The 15,777-nt window shown below is 42.8% G+C and overlaps 1 protein-coding gene across 13 annotated transcripts in view; it reads right to left on the bottom strand.

Annotated features, from left to right (window-relative positions):
- Rbfox1 (RNA binding fox-1 homolog 1) overlaps positions 1-15,777 on the bottom strand; it is a 1,640,850-nt gene that overhangs the window by 372,503 nt on the left and 1,252,570 nt on the right. The gene's annotated exons all lie outside the window — the stretch shown is intronic.

The raw sequence follows: 15,777 nt of genomic DNA, 5'->3' as shown, positions 1-15,777 counted from the left end.
AGAGAGAGAGAGAGAGAGAGAGAGAGAGAGAGAGAGAGAGAGAGAGAGAGAAATTGATTTTGACTTACAGCTTCTCTGTCGCTCACTTGCTTGGTGCTGATGCTGGGAGTCTTCTCATTTGCCAAGGAGGTCCAGGGGCAGGGTTGTGCGTTTCTTTCTTTTTAAAAAAAGGGACTCGCTAAAATTTAAATTTTGTCTGCTAAAATCTTTCGAGGGGAGGGAGAGCGAGCATGTGAGCGTCCCACATCTCCAGCAATCAAAGGAGCTGGACCATTAACAAGACTGCTCAGCTGGGACCCTGAGGAGTCGGGGAGATTTTCAGTCGGCGGTTTGTTTGCCTGACTCGTTGGCAAATAAACACATGAAAAGGAATTCCCCTTTTGTAAGAAGCTTGGGGGTGATGGACACTCCAAGGTTTGGGGTGCTGAGGGGGGAGGGAGCAATAAAGAGGTTCCTAGGCCCCCCCGCGGTGTTCCGGACGCAGCTTTCCCCCTGGAATCAGCCCCTCCGGGGCAGCCCCAAGCCTCGAGGCTAAACCGGAGAATCCACCGCAGCTGTTACACTAAAATGCCAACTCGAGGTGAATTCGAGGGGCCTCCTTCCAGGCTAGAACCTGCTAGTCTTCTCAAATTATAAATGCAAGGAGTGGGCAAAAGTCCCTGTCTGGTAAGAGATTATTGTGCGTGAGGCAAAGAACAAATTGAAATGGTTTTATTTTATATTTTCTCCTCTTGTCTGGCCTCGTTGGTCAAATTAACATTCCACTCTTGCAGGCGGATCTTTCCCCTCCCCTTTATCTTATGAAGTAATAATTATTCATTAGTAGATTTCGTTAGTCTTTATGCAATAAAAAGGGATGTGATCTGTGAATTAAGAGAAAATATGAAGACTCTAACTCGTCCTTGATTCCCACCAGGGGTAAAATCCTGGCAATAGTAAAATTATGATCAGGAATAGTTGCCATACTTTATACAGATTTATTTTCAGCTAGCGATTGAGCTTCTTTTTTTTTTTTTTTTTTTTTTTTATTCTCAGAGAAAGGTTTCACTAGAACCTGGGTTGTTTGGTTCTCTCAAAGAATCCCAAGTGAGGGTTGGTGCCAACCATGCAGGGCAGAGCCACCGCTGGGGGTGTGGAGGGACTGTTTCTTTCTGGAAGGGACATTGAGGCAAGACCCTCTGCTTAGCCACTCCAAAGGCCATCCCCATAGGTGCTCCCCACGCTCCCTCTAGACTTCTAGAATCTTCTAGACTGATCCCTCAGCTTGCAAGACACAATTCACGTGGCAGAGTAATCAAATGCTTTCTGATGGAAAGGAGAGGCATGATCCCATGGTTAGGTTAGGTGCTGTTCTTCTGAGATGGCATAAAAAACGATAATGTCTCCCTCCACTGGGCCCCAACCAGCCGAACTGATTGTTCATTTCCACCTTCCACTTTGCAAACCCACTCCTCAAATTATTTTATGGGGGTTTCCTGTATCCTGTCAACACAATGGCCACTCAGCACCTTTTTTAACTTTGTGAATCCTTTGCAGGGCTGGGAGAGCAAGGGCAAAGTGTTTCTGGGGCTGGTTGGGGGTAAGAGGGCTGGCAGAGATTATTTGGAAAAGAAAAACCGGCTTGTTACACGTTGTCTCAGAAATCGGTGGCATTTGTCACACAAGCTCTGACTCACGCAAACATCCAGTACCTCTTTCCTCACCTTCCATCTTTGTACTTAGTTTTATTTCATAATTCTATGAACCAATGAAAAAGAATGAAAGACCACAGAGAGCTTGGCTTTCCAGTCTCTCTTGCTTCTTCTTCTTCTTCTTTTTCTTTACTTCAAATATTTTTTTTAAACTGCAGAGATTTTTTCTTTTTCAATCAGACACTGGAAAAACTACAGTCTTCCAAGAACAGGGTAGAAATTTCTCTCCAGCTCATTTTCATAAGAAATGAGATAAGTAAAACCTGGCACTTTAATAAGACCTTATCTGAATGTTTTAATGAAAAACAAATATGTCCTGCAAGGAGCTGGGAACAGTGCTCACCTGCAAGAAGCCTCTTTCCTTCCGATGTGAATGCTCCCAGCAGGGACTGAGGCTCTACAAACCCATTCTGAAGTAATGACTCATTCTTCCGCTTAGAATTCAGGCTTAGAATCAGCCACACTGGGAATCTAGCAATGAAGCAATGGGCTCCCAGCTCTTCTAAACCAAGTGAAAATTATTTGGAAGCAGATTCTGCACTCTGGACCAAGCAGCCTAAATGTCCCTGAAGGACAGTGTGAGCGAACACCATTGCTTAGGTCTTCTCTTCCTGGACGCTCGCTCTGTCTGTGAGACCTTTGGACAGAGGGCTGACTTTTTTCTTCTATGGGTAACTGCAGTGTCTAGCACCAAAAGACCCCAAATCAAAAGGCATATTTTCTTCTGTGACTATTTTTGATACAGTGATGACAAAATTTGGTGAGGCTTTCAAGGTGGCATTGAGGGGTGCCAAATCTGAACTCCATCTCAGTGACATAGAGAAGGAAATTCCATGTCACTTACTCCTGGATGATTCTTTCTGCGTCAGCTAATGGGGGAAGAGGGGGAAGGCGATGTAATTCTTTCTTTCTATGAAGACTCCCAGGCACTGGAGTTGATGTGAGTGCATGTGTTGTCTGTGCATTCAGAGGCTGCCCTGCTGGCTTTTGACTACAAGGACCCTTAATTGAATGCCTACAGATGCCCTGTAGGAGGCCAGAGGGCTTAAGAAAAAAATCAACACTATGAAACAACAGTAACATCTTCACACAGTACTGCATTTGAGAGCAACTTCCCAAGTTCATATTTAACTGAAACGATTGTATTTGCAACATTTTTCGTTCTTCTCTAAATTTGTCAATGAGTTAAGAAAATGAAAGAAGTCTTTTACAACTCTTTTATTTTCCTATAGTTTCCTTAAACTGTCAACACAGTGAATATTCCATCAAAGGATTCTTTGCATGAGCATTGCCATGTATTAGAGTAAAAAAGACTATGGTAAGGCCAAACGAAGGACATTTGGATGCAATTCATAAGTAATTCCAACCAGTGTGTTAGCTCAGTGACCATATCAGCATAAAGCTTCCCCAAGTTTGAATCCCATGTTCAAATTTAAATAAAGTTTGACTACATAGTCTCTGTGTCAAGTCAAGTGAGAATACAGGAAACCCCTTTAGAGAACTCGATTATTCTTTGTCTCTATCATGAGCATCATTTTAGTTGACTGCCTTGCAACAATTTTTAGTTAGTATTAACCTCACTCCAGAGGTTGTCCCATTCCCTGGAGCTGGTTTGGCCCAGGGAAGACAAACAACGATCCCTCACATCATAGAGCTTATATTCAAGTGTGTGTGTTAGGGGGAGGGGGCAGAAATAATCAATGAAGGTAAGAAGCAAGTAAACCGTGTACCATAACAGAAATGAGAGTGGGTGCTGTGGGAAGCAAGCAAGAGGCAAGTAGATGAGAGGATGCTGGAAGGCAGGAGTGGGGAAGCTGCAGATAACACTAGCACGTGTGCAAGCTCTGTAAAATGCAATGTCAGCTTTCTAGAAAGCCCCCTGTATCCTGCCCTTTGCAATCTGATTCCAAGCTGCAGGGTTATCTAATAGACAGATTTTGGAGCTCTCTGGGGTCCTTCCACCAAACAGCAGTGGGAAGTTGCTGCTTCTAATGCTGCAAAGCTGGAGATATTTCCCCCTCCATCCTTGATTAAATGACATGCAGGGTTTCATGCACTGCCTGGGAACATAAGATATACTCAGAAAATACTTTGTAGGATGAATGAATGGATATGTGTGTAGGTGGATGGATGGATGGATGGATAGATAGATAGATAGATAGATAGATAGATAGATAGATAGATAGATAGATAAAACAGGAACTTGGATTACAGGACCTCTTGCTGTCTAATTTTACTCAAAAGTCATGGTTTGTAAGCCATAGCTTGCCTTTTGCTTCTAAGTCTTTAAAGTTGCCACAAGGTCTCAGTCCTTGGTGCTTCCTTTAAGCCACTCTGCAAAAGATCCATTTTCATACACAGTTCTCCAGGTGGAAGCATCACTCCGTAGCCCCGAGTCACCAATGATACCACCACAGACTCACTCAGATGAGCTCATTCTGAGCAATGGGCTGCTTCTCCAGTAGAGGAGCCCATTCCAACTTTACAGATACAATTGCTTTGCACTTAATGACAGGGTCCATTCTAGAGATCAAATTCTGCCTGTACAAAGAACCCTTAAACTCATCCTGGGTGTTAGGAAGCATCTGCCTAAAAGTCAGCCGTGCCGACAGGACGGGAGCAGAGGCCCGTGCTGCCACAGATCCCAGGAGCACACACTACAATGTCTTGCCTTTTGGTTATGTTTAATTTTTATTTTTTATATTTTTAAATTTTTCTATATCTGATCTTGCTTTTTTATTTAGGCTCACGCTGCACTCACACCAATCCTCCTGCCTCAACTTCTCAGTTGCTGGAACTAGAGGGATGAGCCACCACGTTCAGCACACAAATGGGAAGTGTGAGGCAAGGGGGCCAGAATTCATGGTCATCTTCTACCACACTGAAAAATCTCAGGCCAATCTCTGCTATTTCTGTTTAAAAAGAAAAAGAAAACAAATAAAGAAAGAAAAGAAGGAAACCCCCAAATAAATTCAAATAAAATCTTCAGTCATTGTGAATATTATTACCTTTTGCTTAAAGGACTGACATTAATTGCAAAATAAAATTAGCCAATTAAAAAGGTAAAATGCCTACCAATAATAAAAAATTGAAGTAGCTGTGGAGAGACAAACCTTCTCACATAACTGTCAGGAAGTCAAAACTGGCTGAGTTTGGGAGATAACATTTTGGTACTGATTAAAGAAATGTGAAGTGTTCCTGTCTTTGCAGGAAACTATTACATTTCCCCAAATCCGCCCTGCCGAAATAGCTGCGTTGAACGCAGATACGCCTGTGTTGGGATGCTCGCTCTCATGTTGCTTATACAGACAAATGACACAAAGCAATAGAGGAAGGCTATTTAAATGTTAGGAGACACCAGAAGCATCTGCATGCTTTCCCTTGGAGCCATTTCTGAAAAGGCACTCTAAGAAGCTTCAGAATATACAGAATAATATTTCTGTGTAAAATCCAATCAAACAGCAAGAAAGGCCCACAGCTAAGGCCTGGGAGATGGTTTGGCAGTTGGAAGAGCTTGCCATGCAAGCCTGATACCCGGAGTCCAAGTCCCAGGACCACAGAACTCCTTTGAAGAAACAGGAAGTGAACACAACAAATCTTTAGGAACAGAGCTACGAAGCTCATGGAGCACACCAGCAGAAATACGGGAGGCTTCTCTCAAAGGACTGGAAGGAGAGGAATGGTTCTCCAAAGTTGTTCCTTGACTGTCACATGCTTGCAATGGCACACACACACACACACACACACACACACACACAGAGTAAGAATTTAAAAATTAAAACAATAACAGCAAAAATCCACAACCATGTTGTCTCTTTTGTACACACATAATTTATAAACAGCCAGGGGTAATATGTGTGAATGTAAACACGCATGAAAGTCCAATGCATAGAAAAGGACCTGAAGGCCTATGACTCAAAAATGTGTTTATCCTTAGAGTGATGTGGGATTTGATTTTACTCTATACACACTTTTGTTGTTTGTCTTTTCACAATGTGTGTATGTGTACTTACTTTCAAAGTAAAATAAAAATCCATTTGATGATTGCTTCCTCATGTCCATCACAGTTGTTATCATGAAGGCTGCAGGTTATGAGGCTAGAGAGATTGCTAAGGTTGGGTTCCAGCACCTATGTGAAGTAGCTCACAACTGCCTGAAACTCCAGCTCCAAGGAATCTAATGCCCTCCTCTGACTACCAAAGGCACATCCCCAGATGGCTTACACACAGACAGAAACTTATACACGTGTGTAAATAAAAATGTCTTAGAATATTCACAAGGTATTTGCTTCTAGGGAATCCTTTACAAATGGTGGGAAGTGTTCCCGGATAATCCATAAAAACCTGCTATTATTGAATTTCAATATCCTGGATATCTACCATCTACCATAAAAAACATATTTCATATTTGCAAGACCCTGGGTTTAGTCCTCAGCATCCCCCCACCCCAATATAAAAAGTAAAAAGACAAGATGTGAGTGAAAGGTTTCAGAATGTAACAATCCCACACTTGCTTTGGACACAACTTCCCAGGGACAAGACACATTTAACTTATTTATTCCTATGAGGAAACCATTGAATCCTTGCCTACCACCTCCTCAGATTTCAAGGCTGCTGAGAAACATACTGGAGAGTTGGCACTTTGCATATGTTTCTATAGAAAATTAGGGGCATAGCTAAATTGCCAGCCTGGGTATCTCTGGATCTCACTTGACCCCCTCACAGGTTAGATAGTTTATGTTGAACCAGGTAAAACAGGAAAAGATACAGATTAATTTACACTCTTTCTCCCTGCAAGGTTCTCTCTCTCTTCCCTGCTCAATAACAAGGAAGCTCAGGTGTATAAAGGGAGTATACTTTCTTCCTTTATAAAAGCGTATATCACTTTTTCCTTGTGTAGTTGTCTCATGGGCTGCTATTGCTGGGGCTCATATACATGAACTTGGCTTCTGGCCACTGAGACAGCCCATGTCACTGTGAAAGCCTGTTGCCTGGCATGCAGTAGTATGTGGGTGTTAACCTCTACACACACTGATTTATACTGATTGCATGTCTTAGAGAACACAAACAGCAAACCATGAACCCAGCAAAGGGACATACAGGTCTTTCTGGTGCCCGTGACTCTTCTTTCAAGGCAAGGCAAGAAACACGTCTGCCTTTAGGCAGCCTCCAGTAAACACATAGAGTACTGCTGACTCTAACCTATGCCCTCAAGATATGCCAGAGTCCCGTGGCATTGAAAATGTCCAGGGGCTGAAAGGGGCACTTACTGGGACAGTGGTATTAGGCCTCGATGAAGCTTTGCTAAGTCTCCGGAAATGTCAACAGGGGTGAAATCCAAGTCTGGTGCTTGTGAGGAGCGATGTCAACCTGGGCAAGAGACTTAACCTCTCTAAATGTCGTACCAGTTTCCTCATCTGTAAAATGGAGTCAATAATGAAGGGCTTCATCTCAGCAAGATTGCCATTTCCTGCCCTCATCTCCAACGCAGAGGCGATTACGATACAAACTTAAAACAAGGACTGCATGAAATTAACAACTTTTACATTTGTGGCCAAGTTAGGTTTGTTCACCACACACACACACACACACACACACACACACACACACACACACACATACACAAACACACACCATCTGCTAGCTTTGTCACTTCGAAAAGGAAAGGGCATTTTACACCCAAAAGCAAAAAAGCAAGAAGGACATAGTCTCAAAATAAAGGGCTGCCTTTCAGATTGATTAAATTTAGGTCTATTAAATTTTTCACTAAATTGCCCTTGATTTTCTCATTTAGCTGCAGTCTGTTGCAAATGCCATTTGAGGAGTCTGATGAGCTTGTGGGTCAGCATTTGGGAACCACTGAGATAATGAATGTAAAGTGCTCCTCAGCCCAGGCACCCACACTTTTGGGATCAGGAATTCTTGGTAAGTATCACGGGGATGCTTGGGAACAATTACAGCAGCGTTCACTGGGCCTGCGTAAGTGGTCAGTGTCCTCCTCTTCTTGCTGGCTCTCTGCAGCAGGCACCCATGCCCTTTGCAGTTCTGAGCATTCTGACCCAGAGAACAGCTTGACTTTCTCATAGCAGAGGTGTCAGAAAGGTCAGGGGAATTGATTATGATGGATCACCAGGGTTTATTCACTCTCCTCAATGACACAGCCCTGCTCCTTCAAGGCCAGCCTAGAGCATAACTGAGATGCAGTATACAGAAACACTTTGGTTCATGATAGGGTATGCAGTATACTGCATAGGGAAGTATGTCTTTCCAGCTCCACAGCCTGGGGCTCAATACTCATACTTCATTATCCACTCGCAAATATCTACTAAGAGGTGGGGATAAAGTACTTTTGCAGAGAGCTTGCCCAGTGTACTCAAACCCCTGGGCTGGATTCATAGCACTGCCTAAATCAATCATGCTGATGAATGCCTGTAATCCCTGTGCTTGGGAGGTGGAGGCAGAAAGCTCACAAGTTCAATGTCATCCTTTGCTACAAAACCAGGCACAGACTGTGTGAGACCCTCAAAAGCAAACCAAACTAAAACAGTCTAGTGATTTCCCAGCTCCTAAAACCATAGTTCCATTCTCTATTGGAGGATAGTAGTATTATTTTTAGTAATGAATTTGATAAGAATTAAAATTAAAATACAAACATATGTGACTGGAACATATGTCCTACCAACAATCAACAAACCGCAGAAAATATTATTATGAATCATTATATTATCAATCTTCAATGAGTTAATGAAACATTTATACTTTCTGACCAATAAATAAATAAATCACATACAAAGCCAGTAAAGTCAACACACTGACAGAATGCTGAATTCCAAACATAATTTTGTTTTTGAAAGATTTCTTAAATAACAATAATTATAGAAAAGTATCTAGACATATCCTTTGGGCCCTGGTCTTCTGTTTTCCTGTTTGTTTGTTTGAGGTTTTATAGTTTTGAGAGGGAAGCCAGGATACATATGACCCAAGCTAATCTCAAACTCATTGTCCTCCTGCCTCAGTCTTTCCACTGCTGACTTTGCTGACATGTAGCATCGCATCAATGCTGCTTTGTTCTGTTTTCTTTTCTTAGGCAGAATAACAGTGGCCTTGAACTCAATGTAATTCAGGTTGGTCTCAAACTCAGACTCCACTCTTTAGTCTCCTGAGTGCTAGGACTACAGGCAGGCAGCACTCTAGTCAGCCTTGCCCTGCCTCTTAAGTACTTGACTTTGCTAGTAAACCAAATACACACAGCTTCCCACATAGTATTTGAGGTCATTTCCTCTTTGTGTTTTGGTTCGCATATTTTAGATGATGACTTCTGGCCAGATGGTAACTAATGTTTTGGTTTGTTTTCACTTCCATGAAACCCTGTAAGATAGCTCTTGATGGCTGTCGACAACATGTGAAAATACATGATTGATAGTAAAATAATTCATAGTAATACTTTTTGCTGTTCATTGATTTTTTTGCTAAGACATATGTTCTAATTTCAGGACATTATACATCTGTCTGTATTTTAATTTTACCAAATTCATTATTAAATTGCATTAAATGTTTGCTTACTTGCAAATAGGGTGAAGAGTGGGGTTTCCATTCAGTTTGGTAGAAGAGAATGAAGGATTATTATTCTCCCAACTTATCAGCTGTACCAGTAGCAGCAAAGGTGTTGCTTCCAAAGTCATCACTCATTTCCATCATCACTGTGACCACCTTCATCATCATCATCACCACCAGCAGCATCAGCATTTCAGTCTTTGTTGCTTTGAGCAGGCAGTTTTCCATAGTTACCCTTTACAGCTAATCTACAAGCCTTCCTCTCCCAGAAATCAATCTCACATCCCTAGCATCTATTTTTATAGACTGACATTATCCCAGTTTTCTACTCCCTCTCTACTGGTGAAAGCACCAGGACATCCATAGCTGCCCTACACTTTTCCAAAGGAAAAGACCCTACCTCTGCCAGAACTCTCTTACCACCACCTCTGGCCAAAGTGACAAGTTACAAAGAAGATTCTATCCCATTAGCCGGAGTTTAATGGGCTGGCAGAGATCCACAGAATACCCCTGAGTTAAGAAAGGATCAGAGCAGATGAATGACTTTTATTCTCATAGGAGCTGTGCTGAAACAATCGGTTACAAGAGGAGACTCCAGGGGAGAGAGTTCAATGTTTGGCAGTTGAGAGGGTGGGAGTCAGCTCCCAGAACACAGGACAGAATGTTAAGAGCGTGGGACCCAGGAGGGTAGGCGGCAGAGACAAAAACGGCTAAGTGGTGATTTCTTCTAATGAATGTGTGGGTGGGGAGGTCTACTTTGGGAAGCCTCCATATCCACCCACTCTGGGTTTCCACTTTCCTGATGGAACTTCAGCAAATTTGAAGGCAAACAAGTCCTGCAAAGGATTCTCTCCCACCCCCAACCCACTGCAATAGGCCTGGCGGCAGGGTTCTTTGACCCTGTAAATGGTCAGAAGTATTTATCTTTCTGAAACCCGAGTCTCCCATGAGCATCTCTGACTAGATGTAGCTTCACCTCTAACCTCTGAATATCTGAATTAATGGAGTTTGACCTTAGCCTTCCCAAGGTCTTTTTCTGGCACACAGGTAAGAGGCACACCAGATACTCTCAGATCTCAGTGTCATGGTACACCTTCAAAGGCTGGTGGCTGTTAATGATGAGTACAGGATATAAGGACAAAGAAAACTAGGTTATTCTAGAAAACCTAGGTTATGATGCAGATGTACTGGTCATTAAACAGCAAGGCGCCTTACTGCTTAGGATCTCATGTCATCAAATCTGTGTTCTCTGGACTTCCATATCTTGGCCCACAAGTTCACAGTGACAGGACTCACACGTTTTTATAATCCTATCTGGCCTGTTAGTTGAGATATATATGTGCTTCCTCTTGGTTTAAGTACAAAGACTCATACATGAGGCTAAGCCCCTCACCATGTTCTGCATACATCTGTTTGTAATACTGTCATAGACAGTACCATGGAAGGCTGAACTAGACAACTGATTGGCCATTTAGAAATGATTCTGTTGGGGTCTGGACACATTTCCTCCTTGATGCAGACATTGGCTTCTCTAGCACTATTCACTTGATTGGGTTCTGCAGGCACTGTTTCCCTAACTTTCCCTTTTCCCTTTGAAAGCAAACTCAAAAATCCTCATCTTCAATGGTCCGTTCTGTATTTTTGAATCCTCAAAAGCTTGGAACCGATGGTCCACATTGTCAAGGAGGGCATTACCTTCTACCTAAGGTGCTCCAAAACCATTCTTCTGAATTGATATTCTTAGATCCAGAAGACGATGCACCATGTTCATTGTTTACAAAGAATGCCATTCCCCTTTCCTAACTGCAGATGTAACTATGCAAGCCCCTCAGCACAGGAGTGCACCAAAGAAGAACATTCTCCTGCCAGGACTGGGCTGCCTCATGTGCAGCATAGAAGATCCATGTCCCACACAGACAACATTTACCATGTGTGTGTGTGTGTGTGTGTGTGTGTGTGTGTGTGTGTGCATGTGTGTGTGTTTGTCTTATATGTTGGGGTGAAATGTGTGGACCTGTGGAAACCAGAGGTCAGCTTCAGCTGCTGTTCTTTAGGATGCTGTCTACATTTTTTTCTGAGACAGGACCTCTTAGTGAACTAAAGCTTGCTGGTCCACCTGGCCCAGGAATTACAAGCTAGCATGCCTGCCATTTTTCAATATGGATTCTGGGGATACAACACAGGTCCTCATTTGTGTTAGGCAAACACCATACTGACTAAGCCATCTCCATAGCCCACGTTCTCTTGTATCCTAATCATGAGTACACTATGAGCACACACACACACACACACACACACACTCACAGAGAGGGGGCGGGGCTACCTCATTTATACACCTATGAAGCATTGTAAACAACGCTGAAATGCACTGAAGCAGCTCTGACCGAATCATTCATTCTCCTGCACAGCCACAGCCTTGACCTGGCAGCACAGGTACATCTCAGGAACACTCACGAACATCCCAGAGTCTCCAGCATACCTCACTACCAACACACAATCCTTTCTGCTACTTTAAGACCCCCAGATTGTTCCTGAAATTGTCTGTTCATGGACGTCCCTCCCGTCTGCTTGCCTGCCCTTGAGGCCGCAGTGTGAGCTCATCCCATCTCTCCCGATGCTCTGAACCATGAACCCAACTCTCCAACTCTACCACTCCATCTCTCCAAAGTTACAACTATAAATTCCCTCTTGATTTCTTCCATCCCCATTGAGCCAGTGAGTCACTTAGTCTTTTTAGTCTACAATAGAAATCAGTTGTTCCCAAATAAGTCCCTTTGCTCTCAGCTTGAGTAGCCCCCAATTCATGCTATCTATGGATCCCATAGAGGACTTTTAACTTTATAAAACCAGGCCTGTCAATTCTATGCTCCACAAACACCAACGACAGCTCTCACTGTTAGAGCATGTTAATAGCTGTTGTGCTCTTGTGCTATGTCTCTTGCCTTTGATAATATAGCTGGCACTTTTAAATGACCCCATGCTTAAGTTTCCTGTTACCTCCAACCCCAGGAAGATTGCTATGCCCAGTGCATAATGATGTGTCTGTCTCCTGATATGTGTCTCCCTTCTGAGCCTTCTTTGAAGTATGAGTGAACAACCCTCAGAATGATCAGGGTCTAACTAGTAATCACAGAGTAAAATAGGTGTCGTCTTTTTTGCCATGTTGAGATAGAGGTGAATCTTATAGCACCTTCTCTATGTGTCCAGTTGACTTCACAGAGGCAGTACTAGGCACACACAGGTAATACCATGTTATTCACGAGGATGAGTACCCATGTTAACTCATGGCTTAAAATGGCACATCCAGTATCAACAGCAGTGAGTTACTTGTCCGTTTTCTGTCTTTTAATACTCCATTCTACATACATATGTAGGCACATCTTGTGAGAAGTTCCTATCTGCTCCTCACCCCCATGCTAGCCACCCTCTGTTGCTCCTTCATCTCATCAGTACAGCCATTATCAAATAGCAGATTATGGTAAAATCATGGTTGAATGAATGGAAAAACTTGTAAATGGTACACTTTCCTGCACCGCTGGGGTTCTGATCTGTTTCATTTACCAATTGGTTAATTTATACATTTCCTTATCAGTCACACCTTGAATGCATTTGCTGTGCCAAATGTTGCAACTACACCTGGAGACACCAGGACTGTAAGATGAAAGATAGATCATAGTTCTACCTTAACTATATGTTTTAAGGTCATTTAATTAAAATAATTACTTTTAGCAACTTTTAGCACAAGAGACAGCATTTTTTCTCAACATCACATAACGCATTAAAAGAGTGAACTGTACTCTGGGGCTAATTGAAAACAGTATTACTTCTCCATACTCTCATTTTCAAATATTAGTGTTTATCAAAGAGAGACTTACCTTTTCTCTGAATATACCACAAAATTTCCTATCGGAGATTATAGAATTCAACTCCAGTTCGGATCCTGCATCTACATTCTAAATAGCGTTCTGTGAGACATTGGTTTCTCTGAGGGAGTCTGCCAGTGTAAAGGTATGCATGGGGCAGAGAACCATGAGTGTGCTGTGTGATATTGTAAGGCAGAGGTTACAGGTTTACCCTCTCACAGGGAAATCACAGTGGTAATGTGAAGGGCATGCTGCCAGGCTCAGTGATACACATCTGTAATCCCAGCCCTTGGAAGTCAGAGATGGGAGGAGCTTCTGGCCAGTGAGGACTTCATAGGAAGACCGTTCCAAACACAACCCCTCTCCAAAAAGCAAGACTGTTCTTGTGTTGATTTCTGAGAGGAGAATGCTACAAGGACCGGGAAGCTGACTTCCTGAATCTCAGGCATGGTGCTGTCAAGTTGTTGCCGGGTGACTATTTGACAAACCATTTGGATTTTTGAGTTCTGCGTGAGTAAAATACAAGTGTTAAATGCATGATTATTTTTAGGTCTGAGTTTGGATAACATGGAATAATACAAGCAAAAATACTTGGAAAACCCTTAAATACATCATGGGCAAAGGCTTCAAAGATGGTGATAATGGTGGTGGTAGTGATGGTGCTGATGGAGATGATGGTACTTGGTGGTGAAGATGATAATGAGAGTGATGTGTGGTAGTGCTGGTGATGATCATGGTGACAGATGCTGATTGCTACTGATAACGGTGATTCTAGTCATAGTGTTGATAAGGGAGATGGTGCTGGTTGGAGATAATGGTAACAATGATGATGAGGGTAACGCTGTTAATGTTGATAATGGAGAAAGAGGCAGAACTAATAGTGGTGACCAATAATGACAGTAGTGATGACAGCGGTATTGGTGATGGTAATGATGATAACGGTGGTGCTAGTGGTAACGGCGATAATGATGGAAGTGTTCTTGGTCATAATGATGTTGATGATGGTGTTAGTACTGGTAATGATAGGGATGCTTATAATGGTGATGGTGATGATGCTGATGGACACGACACAGTGGTGATAATGTGATCTGTCTATTCTTTCTATTTTTACATTTATTTGTTTGTTTGTTTGTTTGTTTTTGACACAGGGTTTCTCTATGTGGTCCTGGCTGTCCTGAAACTCTCTCTGTACACTAGGCTGGCCTACAATGCAGAGGTCCACTTGTCTCTGCTCCCTGAGTGCTAGAATTAAAGGTGGCTACCACCATGGCCAGGCTTGATCTGACTATTTTTGAGTGTGGAGGAAGGGTAATGTGATGCATAATTGGCCTCTGTCCTGTTCTCTTGGAGTAGGAAGAGAGGAAGATGTCCACCTCATCTTCTTAAACAGAGCTCATTGCTGGTTCTCCCTTCACCTTGGTGTGTCCAGCCACCGAGGTAGCAGGCATGTTTGTTACCTGTCTGACTCCCCTGCTTTCCCTCCTCATAACTTGCCACAAACATCTCCAGGGGACGACCCTGTGCATCAGGCAGCATCTGGCACCTGTGTCCTTCTGGGTAGCTGTGAGAATATTAATATTTTATGACCTTCTTAGTGAAAACGCCAACCCCAGGGTGTTGATACTTCCTCTGATATCATTCAGACTCTCAGCAGGCAGACATGTTCCCTTTCTCCAAGACTTGTCTCTCACCAGCAAAGCCATTCCAATATATTTTCTCCAGCATAGTCAATGTCCTATTGAGATGTACACAGTTCCAGGAAATACCATAAAACTAGCAAACCCAAGAATCATTGAGCATTTGCAGTGTGCTGGGCACTGGGTCAATTTTCTCACATTTATTATCTCCTTCCCTCTTCTCAGCATTCCAGTAAGCAAGGCTATCACAACTATCCCATTCTATAGGCCGGGAAACTGAGGAGTAGATAAATTAGTAACTCTCTTAAGTTCCCAGGCTGAAGCGCCAAGTCAGGTGGGTGTAGTTTCTTACCTATTTGTTTATTCCATAATGCATTGCAGAGAATGAAGTTTGTCAGAACACCCAAAAGCTACTTGATGGGTATTGGTGCTCTCTGAGGGCTTGTTCTTTCTAAGAAATTATATTGGATGAACAGCATCTAAACTGTGGCTCATGTTGATCTTGCTTCTTCCAGCCTTCAGGTGGTTCGCTGGAGAACTCAAGTTCTGAGATCTAAAGAAGATACGAGGTTGCCTCTTTGTTTCCATAAATCACAACCAAGTTGACCTCAGCCAGGAAGTGCATGTGGGAATGGTTTGGACTTTGGTTAAGTAGCTAGCCATACACATTTCTACCTCAGTACATTTTTTCATTAGATTATGTTTCCTGGTTTCAGAAATAAAAGTCAGGGGAGATGATTTAAAAGGCATAGACATTTGTACAGCAAAGCACAGGAAATCTATGCACAGCTGCCCAGATATACACTCATCTGGGAATAGCCCCTGTTAGGACTTGAAAATGAAATGTCTTCCATAGGCTCATATGCTGAAGGCTCCACTCTCAGGCAGGAGTGCTGTGCTGAGTTTTAGAAAAAACTTCCTGGAGGACATTGGTGCCCAGGCGTGTACTGTAGACCTTGTATGCAGTCTTTTCGTTCTCCAACTACTTACCCTATGCTCCCATCTCCATGACGCTCTCATGAGCCTGTGGTCT

The sequence above is a fragment of the Mus caroli genome, chromosome 16, assembly GCF_900094665.2.
Source record: "Mus caroli chromosome 16, CAROLI_EIJ_v1.1, whole genome shotgun sequence".
NCBI lineage: Eukaryota > Metazoa > Chordata > Mammalia > Rodentia > Muridae > Mus > Mus caroli.
The sequence above is the reverse complement of the archived record's forward strand: the minus strand, read 5'-3'. Positions and strand labels throughout refer to the sequence as shown.